General features: G+C 39.4%; 1 pseudogene; it reads left to right on the top strand.

Annotated features, from left to right (window-relative positions):
• The first annotated feature begins 1,742 nt into the window (after positions 1–1,742).
• Positions 1,743–2,269, top strand: LOC118979982 (5'-AMP-activated protein kinase subunit gamma-1-like; annotated as a pseudogene).
• The last annotated feature ends 11,053 nt before the right edge of the window (positions 2,270–13,322 follow it).

Below are 13,322 nucleotides of genomic sequence, written 5' to 3'. Positions count from 1 at the left end.
TGCCGCGATCCCCACCGGCACCGCAGCCACCACCGTCACCAGGCCCACGAGTTTCGTTCCACTGCAGGTGAGTGTGCCACCGCCATCAGCCCTCCACCACTGGGTTCACCCCCTGGGGCCTGCATGGTCCATCTCACTGTGCGCGAATGTGCGACTGCGGTCAGTCTGCCCCACACCCCGACTAGTTCCGGGCTGCCTGCACGCCTGGGTCGGGGGATCTGTTCTGCCCGACCCAGCTCCGCTGCTGGCTCCGCCGCTGGCTCCGCCTCTCTTACCGTCCCTGTTGAACGGTTAGTAGCTGTCGGACTTCCATATAATTCCATTTTCTGGTCTTTGGGTGTGTCCTAGTTCTCCAAAACTTTTGTTGTATTCAAACTTGGTTGTGGGAGAAGGCACAGTGTTTCCACCTATGCCTCCATCTTGGCGGAAGTCCTGTAGCATGTTTTCTGTCCCATTTCTTCTCCAGCTCAGTTCTTCTACCTCTGTGACTGTGTAAAGAAACTTTCTTTTATAAAAAATAAGTATATTTACAATTATTAGTTAGTGGATATACAATGTAAAATAGATGAATTGAGACATCAAAAACACAAAACATAGGAGGGAGTAAGAGGATAGAGTTTTTGTATGCAATCAAAGTTAAGTTATCAACTTAAAATACTGTTATGTCTATAAGATGTTTTATGTAATCTTTGTGGTAATCACAAAGCAAAAACCTACAGTAGATACACAAAATTGTTATAAAGAGAAAGGAATCAAAGCATACCACTATAGAAAATCATCAAGTCACAAAGAAAAACAGCAAAGGAAGAGGGAAAAGCCAAGGAAACTGCAAAAACAGTTATAAAGCAGTAAGATGGCATTAGTAAGTCCTTACCTATCAATAATTACTTTAAATGTAAATAAATTAAAATCTCCAATCAACAGTCATGGAGTGGCTAATGGATTAAAAAACAATTCCCAACTATATGCTTCCTACAAGAGATTCACTTCAGCTTCATGAACACACATGCAATTGGAAACCAAAAGAGAACAGGGGTATTATAAATATATCAGACAAAAATAGGCTTTAAGTCAAAAGCAGTAATAAGAGACAGGGTCATTACACAATCATAAAGTGTTAATTAATCAAGAGGATATAACAGTTATAAATATATGTGTACCCAATATTAGGACACTTAAATATATTAAGTGAATGCTAACAGATCTGAAGGGAGAAAGAGGCAGCAATACAATAATAAGTGACTCTAATGCCTCATATCAATAATGGATAGATTATTCAACATTAGACTTGAACTACCTAAGACTAAATGAACCTAACAGACATATACAGAACATTCCACCAAACAGCAGCAGAATACACATTCTTCTCAAACACACATGGAATATTCTCCAAAATAGAGCATATATTAGGTTGCAAAACAAGCCTTGGCCAATGTATTCAATAAGATAATGGAAATCATAACAAGTATCTTTTCTCACCACAATGGAAAACTGGAAAATTCACAAATGTATGGGAATTAAATGACACACTTTTGAAAAAGCAATGGGTCAAAGAAGAAATCAAAATTGAAATATAAAAATATCTTGACACAAATGAAAATGGAAACACAACAGAGCAAAACTCGTGGGATACAGTAAAGCACCCATGATTCTTCTAACAAGGATGTTTAAAACCATAAATGCCTTTATTAAGAGAGAAGAGAGTGAGCTTCCTAAAATAAACCCAGCCAGTGCTTCTTGCAATGGAGATAGTCACTTCTTGAGATAGCTTCAAGTTCTGGGAAAATGAGCACCCTTAAGAAACAAACCCCAGAATCCAACAATAGCATGTCTATGTCATGAAGTCTTATCACTGCTATGACCTAATTGTCACATGCTCTGAATTGGTCATATTTAATACTTCCCTGCAGGTAGAGAAAGCTTTCTTTGCTTTAGTTATTAGTGGTGTGTGAGCTTCCCCATTTTGGGATAGTAAGAAGTAGAGTTTTGTGGGCATACTGACCATCATTGATTTGATCATATCCTGCACTGCTACAACAAATTATTCTTGATATATATCTATGAGCTGGAAAAATACAAGACAGAAACTCAGGATGAGGAGTACATACAGGAATCCTTTAAACCACCTGTCTGCTTTTTTCCTAATGACAGCTCTTTTGATGCAGTCTCTTTGTTAATTCAAAACAAGATCCACAGGCTGACAGTTCTGAACCCAGAATCAGGCAACACCTTTTACATTCTTACCCACAAACTTTTTTTACAAAGCTAGAGTAATCAAATATTATGGTACCAGCATAAAACAGACACATAGGCCAATGGGCAAGAATTGAGAGCCCTGAAATAAACCATGCCTCTATAGTCAACTAATATTTTGCAAGGGAGCCAAGAATCCTCAAAGGGAACAGGAAAGTCTTTTCAAAAAACGGTGTTAGGAAAATTGTATATTCACATACAAAATAATGAAATTGGACCCCTATTTTACACTATTCATGAAAACTATCTGGAAATGAATTAAGGATTTAAATGTAAGACCTGAAATTGTAACACTACTAGAAGAAAGCATAGGGGAAAACCTCCCTGACATTGGTCTTAGAAACAATTTTTAGGATATGACAACAAAAGCACAAGCAACAAAAGAGAAAGTCAGTAAGTGAGACTACATCAAACTAAAAAGCTCCTGTACATCAAAAGCAAAAATCAGCAAAATAAAAAGGCAGCCTATAAAGTGGGAAAAAATATTTGTAAACCATCTTATCTGATAAGGGGTTATTATCCAAAGTATACAAGGGACTCTTACAACTCAATAGAAAAAAAGAAAACAATCCAATTAAAAATGAGAAAAGGAATTAAACAGACATTTTCCCAAAGAAAACATATGAATAGCCAACAAATACATAAAAATGTACTCAATATCACTAATCAGGAAAGTGCAAATCAAAATTACAATGAACTATCACCTTACAACTGTTAAAATGTCTATTATCCAAAAGGCAAGAGACAAATGGTGAGGATGTAAAGAACAGAGAACCCTGGTACATTGTTGTGGGAATATAAATTGGTGGAGACACTATGGAAAAACAGTATGGAGGTTCCTCAAAAAATTAAAATAAACTACCATATGATCCAGCAATTTCACTTCTGGGTAAATATCTGAAGAAAATAAAATCACTACCTCAGAGACATATCTATACCTTCATGTTCAGTGCAGTATTATTCACAATAGCCAAGACATAGAAACAACTTAAGTGTCTATTGGTAAGTGAGTGTATAAAGAAACTGTGGCACATATATACAATAAATATTATTCACCCATGAAATGAAGAAGGGAATCCTGCCTTTTGTGACAACATGAATAGGCATTATGCTAGGTGAAATAAGTCAGACAGAAAAAGACAAACATTTTATGTTCTCACCTATATGTGGGATTTAAAAATTTGAACTCATAGAAATAGAGAGTAGAAAGATGGTTATCAGGGGCTAGAATGTGGGGAAAATATGAAGATGTTGATTAAACAGTATAAACTTCCAGCTATAAGATGAATAAATACTGGGGATCTAATGTACTGCATCATGACTTTAATTAACAGTACTGCATTATATTCTTCAAAGTTGTAAAGGGTAAATCTTAAATGTTATTACCACATACAAAAAAATGGTAATAACATGATGTGATGGAGATTTTAGCTAATGCTATGGTGATAATCATGTCATAATAGATATGTACATCAAAACATGTGTATACCTTAAATTTACATATTATATGTTAATAACATGTCAATAAAGCTTGAAAAATTAATATAATTCACCACACTAAAAGAATAAAGTAGGAAAATCATTCCATAATCTCAAAAGACACAAAAAAAGTATGATAAAATTTTTTAAATGTTCATGATTTAAAAATAAAAACTCTGAGCAAAGAAGAGAAGGAATGTTCTTAATCTGACAAAAATTTTTTAAAAACCCTTTCAGTAAACAAGTTACCTAATTGTATAACACTGAATGCTTTTCCTTTGAGATCAAAATGAGACAAGGATAATTGCTTTTGCCATTTCTACTATACTGTTTTAGAAGCTTTAGTTGGTAGAAAGGCAATAAAAATAAATTAAAAGGTGTAAGAATTGAAAAGAAACAAAATCAATTTGCAGAAAATGGTTCGATATTTTTTTATTTTTTGTATAGTCTGTGATCTAGCACTCTTACTTCTAGATAAATACGTAGAGAAATTCTTGCACAAGTACACATAACATGTACAAGATTGTCCACAGCAGCATTATTCATAATACACCCAAACTGGGGGGAGGGGGGAGGGGACAAATGCCTATCAATAGTAAAATGGATGAATAAACTATGATCGATGAATAAATATTCATATGGTCAATTATTATACATCAGTGAAAGTGAATGAACAATAGCTACAAATATAAATATGGATGAATTTGAAAATAAAATATCAAGCAAAATAAATATTACAGAAAAATATCTGTGGTATGATTGCATTTACATACAACTTAAAAGATGTATTTTTATTACACATAGGTGATAAAACTAGCAAATTATTGTTACAAAAGTCAAAATAGGTTTTGCCTCTAAGAAAGATGTACAGGGATGCTATTAGAGGGTTTCTAAGACACCAGGTGGTTGTTACACAGTATTTTTATTCTTTAGGCTGTACATACATATTTTATACATGTTTCATGTGATATATTTCACAATAAAAGTTTTTCTCAAAAGCAACTCTTTTTAGGTCTAATGACCAGTTTACAGAGAATACAAAGAGCAGGGAAACATATGTACATCAAAAGGCACCATGAACAAGCAATCAACAAAGTCTAGATTGGGGGGGAAATCTAGGAAACAGATTATCTTGATTCTTCAATACAAAATTTCAAGGGAAAAGAAGGAGATACAGAAGGAACCTGGAAATTGCAAGACTTAAGGGACATTTTAACAAATTGTCATGCATGGACCTTGTTTGGATCCCAAATTACATATCATGACAATTGCAGATATGTAAACAGTAACTGAATATTTGATGATAATAAGGATTGATTCTTGATTCTATTGGGACTTGGTAATGGTATAGTTGCTCTTTAGAAGTGGGGGGTGTCCTTGTCTTTGAGAGCTAGTTAATGAATATTTACAGATGAAATTAAATCATCTTAAAATAATCCTGGGTGGGAGGAATAATACAAGGTATACAAGATTCTCCATGAACTGAAAATTACTAAAGCTAAAGATGGTATACTTGGTTTCATGAAATTTTAATGTTTGAAAATCTGCATACTAAAAATTAAGCTAAAATAAATACCAGGCCAAAAAGAAACTTTTGCTAAATCAAGGCTGTTTTGAAAGAAACATTTTGGGGTTAATTCCCCTTCTCATCTTGCTCAGAATAGTACCCTTTCCCCTACAAGACAATCTCCATTATTGCTACTCAGTCTTTAATGGGCATATGAATCATCTGGGGACCTGGTTAAAATGCAGATTTGGATTCAGAAGACCTGGTGTGGGATGTGAGATTCTGCATTTCTAACAAGCTCCCATGTGATGCTAGAGATAGACTACCTCCAAGAACACAGCTTTTAACTTCCTAATAACCTCCATTCTACTGAGCCTAACACTTACCCATTCTCCATCATTCCTACCAGATTCCATTCCCATTGTGATCCAGCTAGATTCTGTGGCTCATCCTACAGTCACACTCTTGTAACCTCTTCAACATCCCTTTTTCTTTTCTGTGAAGCTTGTCCAGCAGAACTTTAACCTGAAGAAACTTTACCATCACCCGGTGCTTGAACTGAAGCTCTTGAATGATGCTGGAGAAGGCTGCCCATTACATGTTCTCTGTTCTTAAAGGGCACTCTGCTTTGCTCAGCAACACTACTTCTGTCTTTACAGTGCTTATTTTTACCTCTCCAAGATTGCTATTGTATGTGTTCTTCTTTTCCCTCTTTCTACCTCTTTTTCTCCCTGCTAATGACCTTGCCTTATACTACATGGTAAAAATAAAAGTTATCAGATAGGAAATTGTTCATCCTTCCAAAATGAAATATACAAGCTTTCACATATCTGCTCTTTTTTTCTCATTATTCTTTCCTATAAAAATAAAAATATATCATGACCTGTACATTCACATACATTTTGGATTCCGTTCCCTCTCCCTTTCAACTGGACCACTCCAGTAAGTTACATGATCTAGAGAATCCTGATACTTTCAATTTTTAAAGTAAACAAAAAACCAAGACAATTCCCCTGACCTATATCTAAACACTGATTTCTATTACCCTTTTACAGTTTATTTACCTTCATTTACTCCTTAACCCACTCCAGTGTGATTTCCATTCTCACCAATTCACCAAAATGGCTCTTGTCAAAGTCTTCAGCAATTTCTATGCTGCCAAATCAAATAGACAGGAAAGTGCCTCAGTTGCCTCAGTGTCTCAGCAACATTTTACCCATTGATAGAATGCTCAGTTTTTTTCTGCTCTCTTCCTCCTACCATCCCCCAAATATTCTTATCCTCTCCTAGTATTACCAATCTGGGGGGGTGGGGAGCTTCATTCACATGTCTCTTTTCTTCACCTACTATCAAATCCATCAGCATGGCTTGTTCTTTCTACCTCTTAAAGCATTTTCCTTATCTCTCTACCCCCATTTAATCTCCACTATAATTTCTACCATTAAACTACATTATCTTCTATTTCTCAAGCAAGCTGTCTATTTTCTTCCCCCAGGACTTTGTATATGTTGTTGCTTTGCCTAGATCTCTTAAAATACATTCTGAATCCCATATGGCTTGAGTTTTATTCTAGGGTAACAATCTCACAAGTCTTCCTGGACTTCAAGTCATTCCCAAATACCCCATGAAAAGAGAAGGAGACATTTCTACATCATGTTCTAGATACCCTCCTGATCTATGTCCAAAACTTATGCTCATGTCCCTCTCTGTTCTCAGCAAAAAGCAAAGGCTGATATGTGACCAAGTCTAAGTTTATCTCCCATCATAGCAAAATCAGTACCAGATTTCTTCTTGGATTTCAGTTTCTCCCATAATAGAGGAAGACAGTATCAAGCTTATCAATTTGAATTCATGTAGGAAAATGTAAAAGTATAGACACAATATTTTGTATCTTCTCTTGTCAAGAGGTATGTCTCTCCAGGTAAGTCTCTCCATTCCTTGACCACATAACGTCTAGACCAGTGGTGCACTAGCAAACAATGACATAAGCAGATGTTTGAAAAATTCTTGTGCATTGGGCTCCCCCCTCTTGCTGCTTTGGAACCCACCACCATATGAAGAAGACAGGGCTAGCTCCCTTGATATGGAGACACATGGCCTACCGATTTCAATTTCTCCCGCCAATCTGCAGACACACAGTGACGCCATCTAATATCAACCACCTGCAGCCAGCTTGTCAGCTGACTAGCTGCATAAGTGATCCCAGGCAGGGACAGAAGTACTGTCCAGGTGATTTCTGCTACAATCGACAACACCCAGCATAATGAGCTATAAATGATTGTTGTTTTGAGCTACTGAGTTTTGGGATGGTTTGTAATGCAGCAAAAACTAAAAGATACACCTCTTGAAGAAGTTTTTTTAGATTGCAGATCCGATTGTGTAACTTCTCTACTTAAAATGCTTTAATCATTGTTCATTGACCCTAGAATAAAACAGCCACTTAATGATACCCCCATAATCTGATGGCCTCATCATGGTCCCACTCACATACTTTGCTCAGCCCATCAGCACTGTTTTTGCTTTTCAAGTGGTCCCAGCTCTTTCCCACCTCAAGGCCCTCACACATGCTATTCCCTCCATCTGGAATGTTCTTCCTGGCTTTGTACCTTGTTGACTCTTGCTTCTCCTACTATCTCCTACATATTTAAGATACAACTTAAATATGACATCAGCAGAGGGTTCTCCTTTGACCAGCTCTTCCCCTTCACCCTCCAAAAGAAGTATGTCTTCAGTTACATAGCTTCATGGTGCCCTGCTATTCTCCTTCTTAGCAAATACCCTCATTTAAAATAAGATGTGGAAATGGGAGGGAGGGGGGAGGATGGGGGGTGGGATGGGATGGGAGTAATAGACAGAAAACTGTACTTGAAAAATAATTAAATAAAAAAATAAAAATAAAATAAAATAAGATATTGTCTTTTGTGATATGTTTAACAGCTGCCTTATCCACTGCACTGTAAACTCCATGAGAATAGGATGTTCTATTCACAATTGTAGCCCCAAACTTTGCACACTAACCTATTACATAGTAATGCAGGTAGATCTTTCTGGAGGCAGGTTATCATAATAATTCACTGTATAGGCTCTGGAGAAGAACTGCCTGGGCTCAAACCCTAGCTCTACCAGTTACTGGCTGAGTAAAATAACTGCTTTGTGCCTTTATTTCCCATCTCTAAATGGGGATAAAAACAATACCTACTCATTGAGTTGTTGGGTGGGTTGTGTTCAATAATTGTCAACTATTTCTTGTCAACACACATGGGTAACAGTGAACTAGAAATTTGTGAGAGAGCCAACATCTCCTTCCTATGTGGCTGTGAATACAGCTATCGTTAAATTATATTTCTTTTCTCTGTGGCTAGTTCCTCAGCCAACACTCTGCCTCATTCAGCAGAAGCGTTGCCTCAAACCCTGAGCCAGTTCTAGAAGATACCTAATGACACCTGAGCAAGCCCCTAAGCATTGAGCACTGGGTTTTGTCTCCTGATTTAAGGTCTGAGTTCTCCATGGAGAGTCAGGTGAGCATTGTCCCCCAAGTGCTGTAACTACTCTTTCTATCACTTGATGACCCCATAGCTGAGCTAGGATCTAGTGCCAACAATCATCCACCTAAGAAATGGTTATGATGGCCCCAAGAAATACATCAATCCCCCTTAAGGCGTATATGCACGCACACACCTCCACAACTGGATCGGGGCCATCTACATTGTCTTAGTGGGGAAAAAAACACTTTACAAGGGGCTACTCAGTACATTTCCAACCACCAGTCTTCAGGAACTGCTTTTTAAGGTTCTGGGCAGAAAAATATAAAATCTAAGGGTTTGAAAAATTAATCTTAAAAGCTGAAGGGGAAAGCAGTGTGGGAAAGAGAGACAGGAAGTGGGGATGAATCAGAAGTAAGAGGAGGGTGGAGGAAGAAAAGGTGAGAAGCAAGAGAGACTGAGGAGACAGACTCAGAGGAGCAAGACTGAGAGGGCAGACAGAAGATGGGAGGGAGGTAGGCTGGCAGGAGAGAGGGAGGAGAGAGGGAAAAGCCCCTTCCACCTGAGCCCAGCAGAGGCAGCCAGCACTACTCCCCAGGAAGCCTGCATAGGTTTGGGGCCGAGGGCTACAACACCCCCAGGCCAGCAGGCACTTTCCTTCCAATGAGGCTTTCTAGGGCAGGCTCACAGGTAATTGCTCAAAGTGCTCATAACTTACCAGCCTGGAAGTCAGTGGGCTGCAGAATGATGGGGCACAGCTCCTGGGGACCCGAGCTGAGGGGCCTGGTCTCCAGGTCCCGGGCACTCACAGGTTAGTGGCTGTAAGACGATGGGTTTTCCATTCAGTCAGCCTCTCACCCAAAGGTAGGGAGAGCCAGACCAAAAGGCAAAAGAGAGGAGGGGAATCTGCTTATGTTTTTGTATTTAAATTGTTTTTGATCCCACGTAGTCCTGAGAGTCACATGCTGCCTCCAACATCACCAGAGTCATCACATGATACAGATCCCCCATCATGTGATGAGACAAATCTGCCTAACTTCAGCCCCCCTCACCCCCACCTCCAGCTCCCAGACTGACAGATAAAGTGTTTCTGGAGGAGTCCTCCTTCCCCCACCAAAATCAGTGATAGAAGGAGGGATGCAGATGGAGAACCCTCAGAGCCCATGCAATGCTCAGATCCTGATGAATAGTTAATTTGCGTTTCTCCCTCCTCCCAAGCCACTGCGACTTGGAGCAGTGCCAGCCTTATTTGAATTCCAGCCTTTGTGAATAACTCAAGTGTCGCCAGCAATTGCAGGGCGTTTGAGCTCACACCATCCTGCCTCTTTCTGGAAAGCCCAACTCGGCTGCCTCCCCTCCCCACTGCTTCCAAGTCTCCTCACAGAGCAATCTGAGTGGGGTGGAGGGGGGAGACTGTGGAGCAGCAGAGGGGATCCTGCTTCCGCTGAACCTTCTGGTCCTTTTTTCTTCCAGCTGCAGTAAGAGTCAGGTGGGACCCTGTCTGGCTCTCCAATTAGGTTGTCTGCTCTTCACCCAGTGATCGTGGCTCTGCTCCATCTGCAGCTCTCTCTCTCTCACACAATATGTCTCTCCCTGTCTCTCTCCAAGTCTTTCTCTCTGACTCTGTCTCTGTCTGTCTCTTTCTCTCTCTCTCTGAATACAGTTAAATAGATTTGGTTTAAAAATGTTACGCTTGTTTTCTCCCAATGTAGTCACCTCCGTTTCTCATTTATTCATTTACTAAAAAAAAAATCTTTAAGTAAACAAATGTTTTGGTGCGGCACCTACTGTGTTGCATGTCTTGTGCTAGGCAGAGAGGAAGGAGAAAGGGAGGGATTAGATGTTAATGAAACACATACAAGATGCCTGACCTTGTGCACATTGTCTGTTAGAAGCACAGAAACATAACATATGTAGCAGATGCAAATTGGAGAAACTGAGGTAGGCAGACGTGGAAATCCTCTATTTATCTATACCCAGAGTTCCTGCCTCCAGCCCTCCTGCCCCCATGCTGTCCAATGTAATCCAGTCATTTCCAAATAAACTAATCTGGATGATTTTTTTCTGCTTCAGATTTAAAGTCAAAGAAAAAATTATTCTCTTATCATTCTATAGTCTAGGTGGGGTTGATACTAAGCTCTGATACTCAAACTAGTAAACAAACTGCATGACCCACTTTCCTTAGGAAACAGTATGATTGTTACTTTACAACTCGCACATCTATTTGAGCAAAGGTTGATTGTATTTTAAGACATCTGAGCAGCAGTGTAAAATGCCTCTGTTCCAAATCAGAAGTCTTGTTCTATACTGTCCTCTACAACAAGAGCAGAGAAGGTGCCTACAGGGACGTAGACACAGCTTGCCTACTCCTGGGTCCACCTATCTCAGAAAACTGAAGCACTTTTATGGTTTACACCATGTTTAGTCAGGTATTTTATCTCTTGTGTTGCCTCCTTGTCTTTGACAGCCTTTGGAACAGCATCAGTGAAGCTACAGAGGTGGAGGTCTTGTGATGGTGGGTTGAGAAGTAAATTGGAAAGTTCTGACCCTGACAATGTAGAGGAACCAAATGATCATGGAGAAATTCTGAGTAAAATATGTCAAACATTCTTCAAGTGTGTAGCTGAGTCCTCTAAAAGAAAGAGGAAATAGAAAACCAGAGAGCTGAGCACTTGAGGGAAGACAATGTCAACCTCGAAGAACTGGTGCTTGTTGGGGACACGGCAGCTATAGGACTATAACTTCAAGCTGGTATAGGAAACAAAGTCTTGTGCCTGGGGAGCTGAAACCAAAGTGTCTATATGAACTTAGAGCCCTTAAAATATATCCCCAGTGCAAAGGTGGAACAAAAAAAGAGTTTACCATTTCATCCAAGAAAACATAGTAACTTCTGAGATTTGACTTAAATTCTGGGTCAAGCGAAAAATGACTTTCCTAATAATTAATAACTAAGCCTGCCCTCATGGGCCTTTGATATTTAAATATATACTACTTTAATTATTTAGGAATACCAAAAATAAGAAATAACATGTTAAGAGAACATTGGAGAGGCAAACATAAAGCTGATCTACAGTCAAGTTCCCTAAATCCAGGCCTCATTGGATCCCCACAGATAAAGTTCCTGACTTTGAATACTCCCCTCCAGTCCCTTCTAGCCTACAAAGTTTCTTTGGAGAAATCATGTGAAAGTCTTATAGGAACTCCTTTGTAGGTAACTGTCTCCTTTCCCCTTTCTTCTTTTAGGATTCTCTCTTTGTCTTTAATCTTGGATAACTTAATGATGATGTGCCTTGATGTGTTCCTCTTTGGGTCCAAATTCTTTGGGACTTTCTGGGCTTCCTGGGCTTCCTGGAAGTCTGTTTCCTTCAGCAGTTTGGGAAAGTTTTTCTTCCTTATTTGTTCAAGTAAGTTTTCAATTTGTTGCTCTTGTTCTTCTCCTTCTGGCACCCCTATAACTCAGATATTGGAAAGTTTCAGGTTGTCCAAGAGGTTCCTAAGACTCTCTTCATTTTGTTTTTTGGATTCTTGTTTCTTCATTTTGTTCCAGTTCAATGTTTCTTTCTTCCTTCTGGTCCAAATCATTGCTTTGAGTCCTTGTTTCCTTCTTGTCACTGTTCGTTGCCTGAATATTTTGTTTTATTTCACTTTGGGTATCCTTCATTTGTTTTTTTCATTTTTCAACCCAGCTCAATCAGATCTGTGAGCATTTTATTACCAGGCCTTTAAATTCTCCATCAGACAAGTTGGCAGTCTCCTCACCACGTAGTTCTGAGGTTATGCTCTGTTCTTTCATTGGGGCCATATTTCTTTGTCTTGGTGCAGCTGATAGGTTGGAAGGGGGTTGGGCCTTAGGTATTCACCCAGGCAGGGCAACCCTCTTTCCTGCAGCAATGCCTGTTAGGGAGGAGCCAGAGAGGAAACAGTGTGGCTGGCCTGCTCATCTATAGCCCACTTTTCAACTCTCAAATGAGGCTGGGAGTATCTTCCACCACATCAACCCCAGCCATAGCCCACAGTCAGCTCTGTGTCTCAGTTTTTGCCTTAAGTCAGCCCCTCCCTTGCATCCTGCCACAATGGGCACCCAGCTCTGCCCCCACAGTGTGCCACATGCAAGATTTTTCTGAGTCAGCCTGCACAGTCACCCACTTTACCAGTCTGGTTGTTCTGCTTGATTTTTAATTTGATACCTTGGTTGTCTGAGTTCCATGCAGTTTGATTTCTCTGGAGCTCTTGGTTGTTTATTGATTTTATTTTACTTTTTAAAAATGTTTGATTAATTATGCTATTACAGTTGTCCCCTTTCCCCCTTCATTCCCCTCCACCCTGCAGACCCTCTCCCACACACATTCCACTGCTTTAGTTCATGACCATGTGTTATAAGTTCTTTAGCTTCCACATTTCCCATACTATTATTGCTTGCCCCATCTATTCTCTACCTACCATCTATGTTACTTATTCTCTGTACCTTTCCCCCCTCTCTCCTCCTCCCACTCCCCTGTTCCTAACCCTCCATTGATCTCTATTTCTGTGGTCCTGTTCCTGTTCTAGTTGTTTGCTTAGTTTGTTTTCGTTTTAGGTGTGGCTGTTAATAATTGTGAGTT

Source organism: Sturnira hondurensis, unplaced genomic scaffold (assembly GCF_014824575.4).
Source record: "Sturnira hondurensis isolate 20B ecotype Veracruz unplaced genomic scaffold, ASM1482457v3 Scaffold0022752, whole genome shotgun sequence".
NCBI classification, from domain to species: domain Eukaryota; kingdom Metazoa; phylum Chordata; class Mammalia; order Chiroptera; family Phyllostomidae; genus Sturnira; species Sturnira hondurensis.
This window is presented reverse-complemented; position numbering and strand designations above follow the sequence as displayed.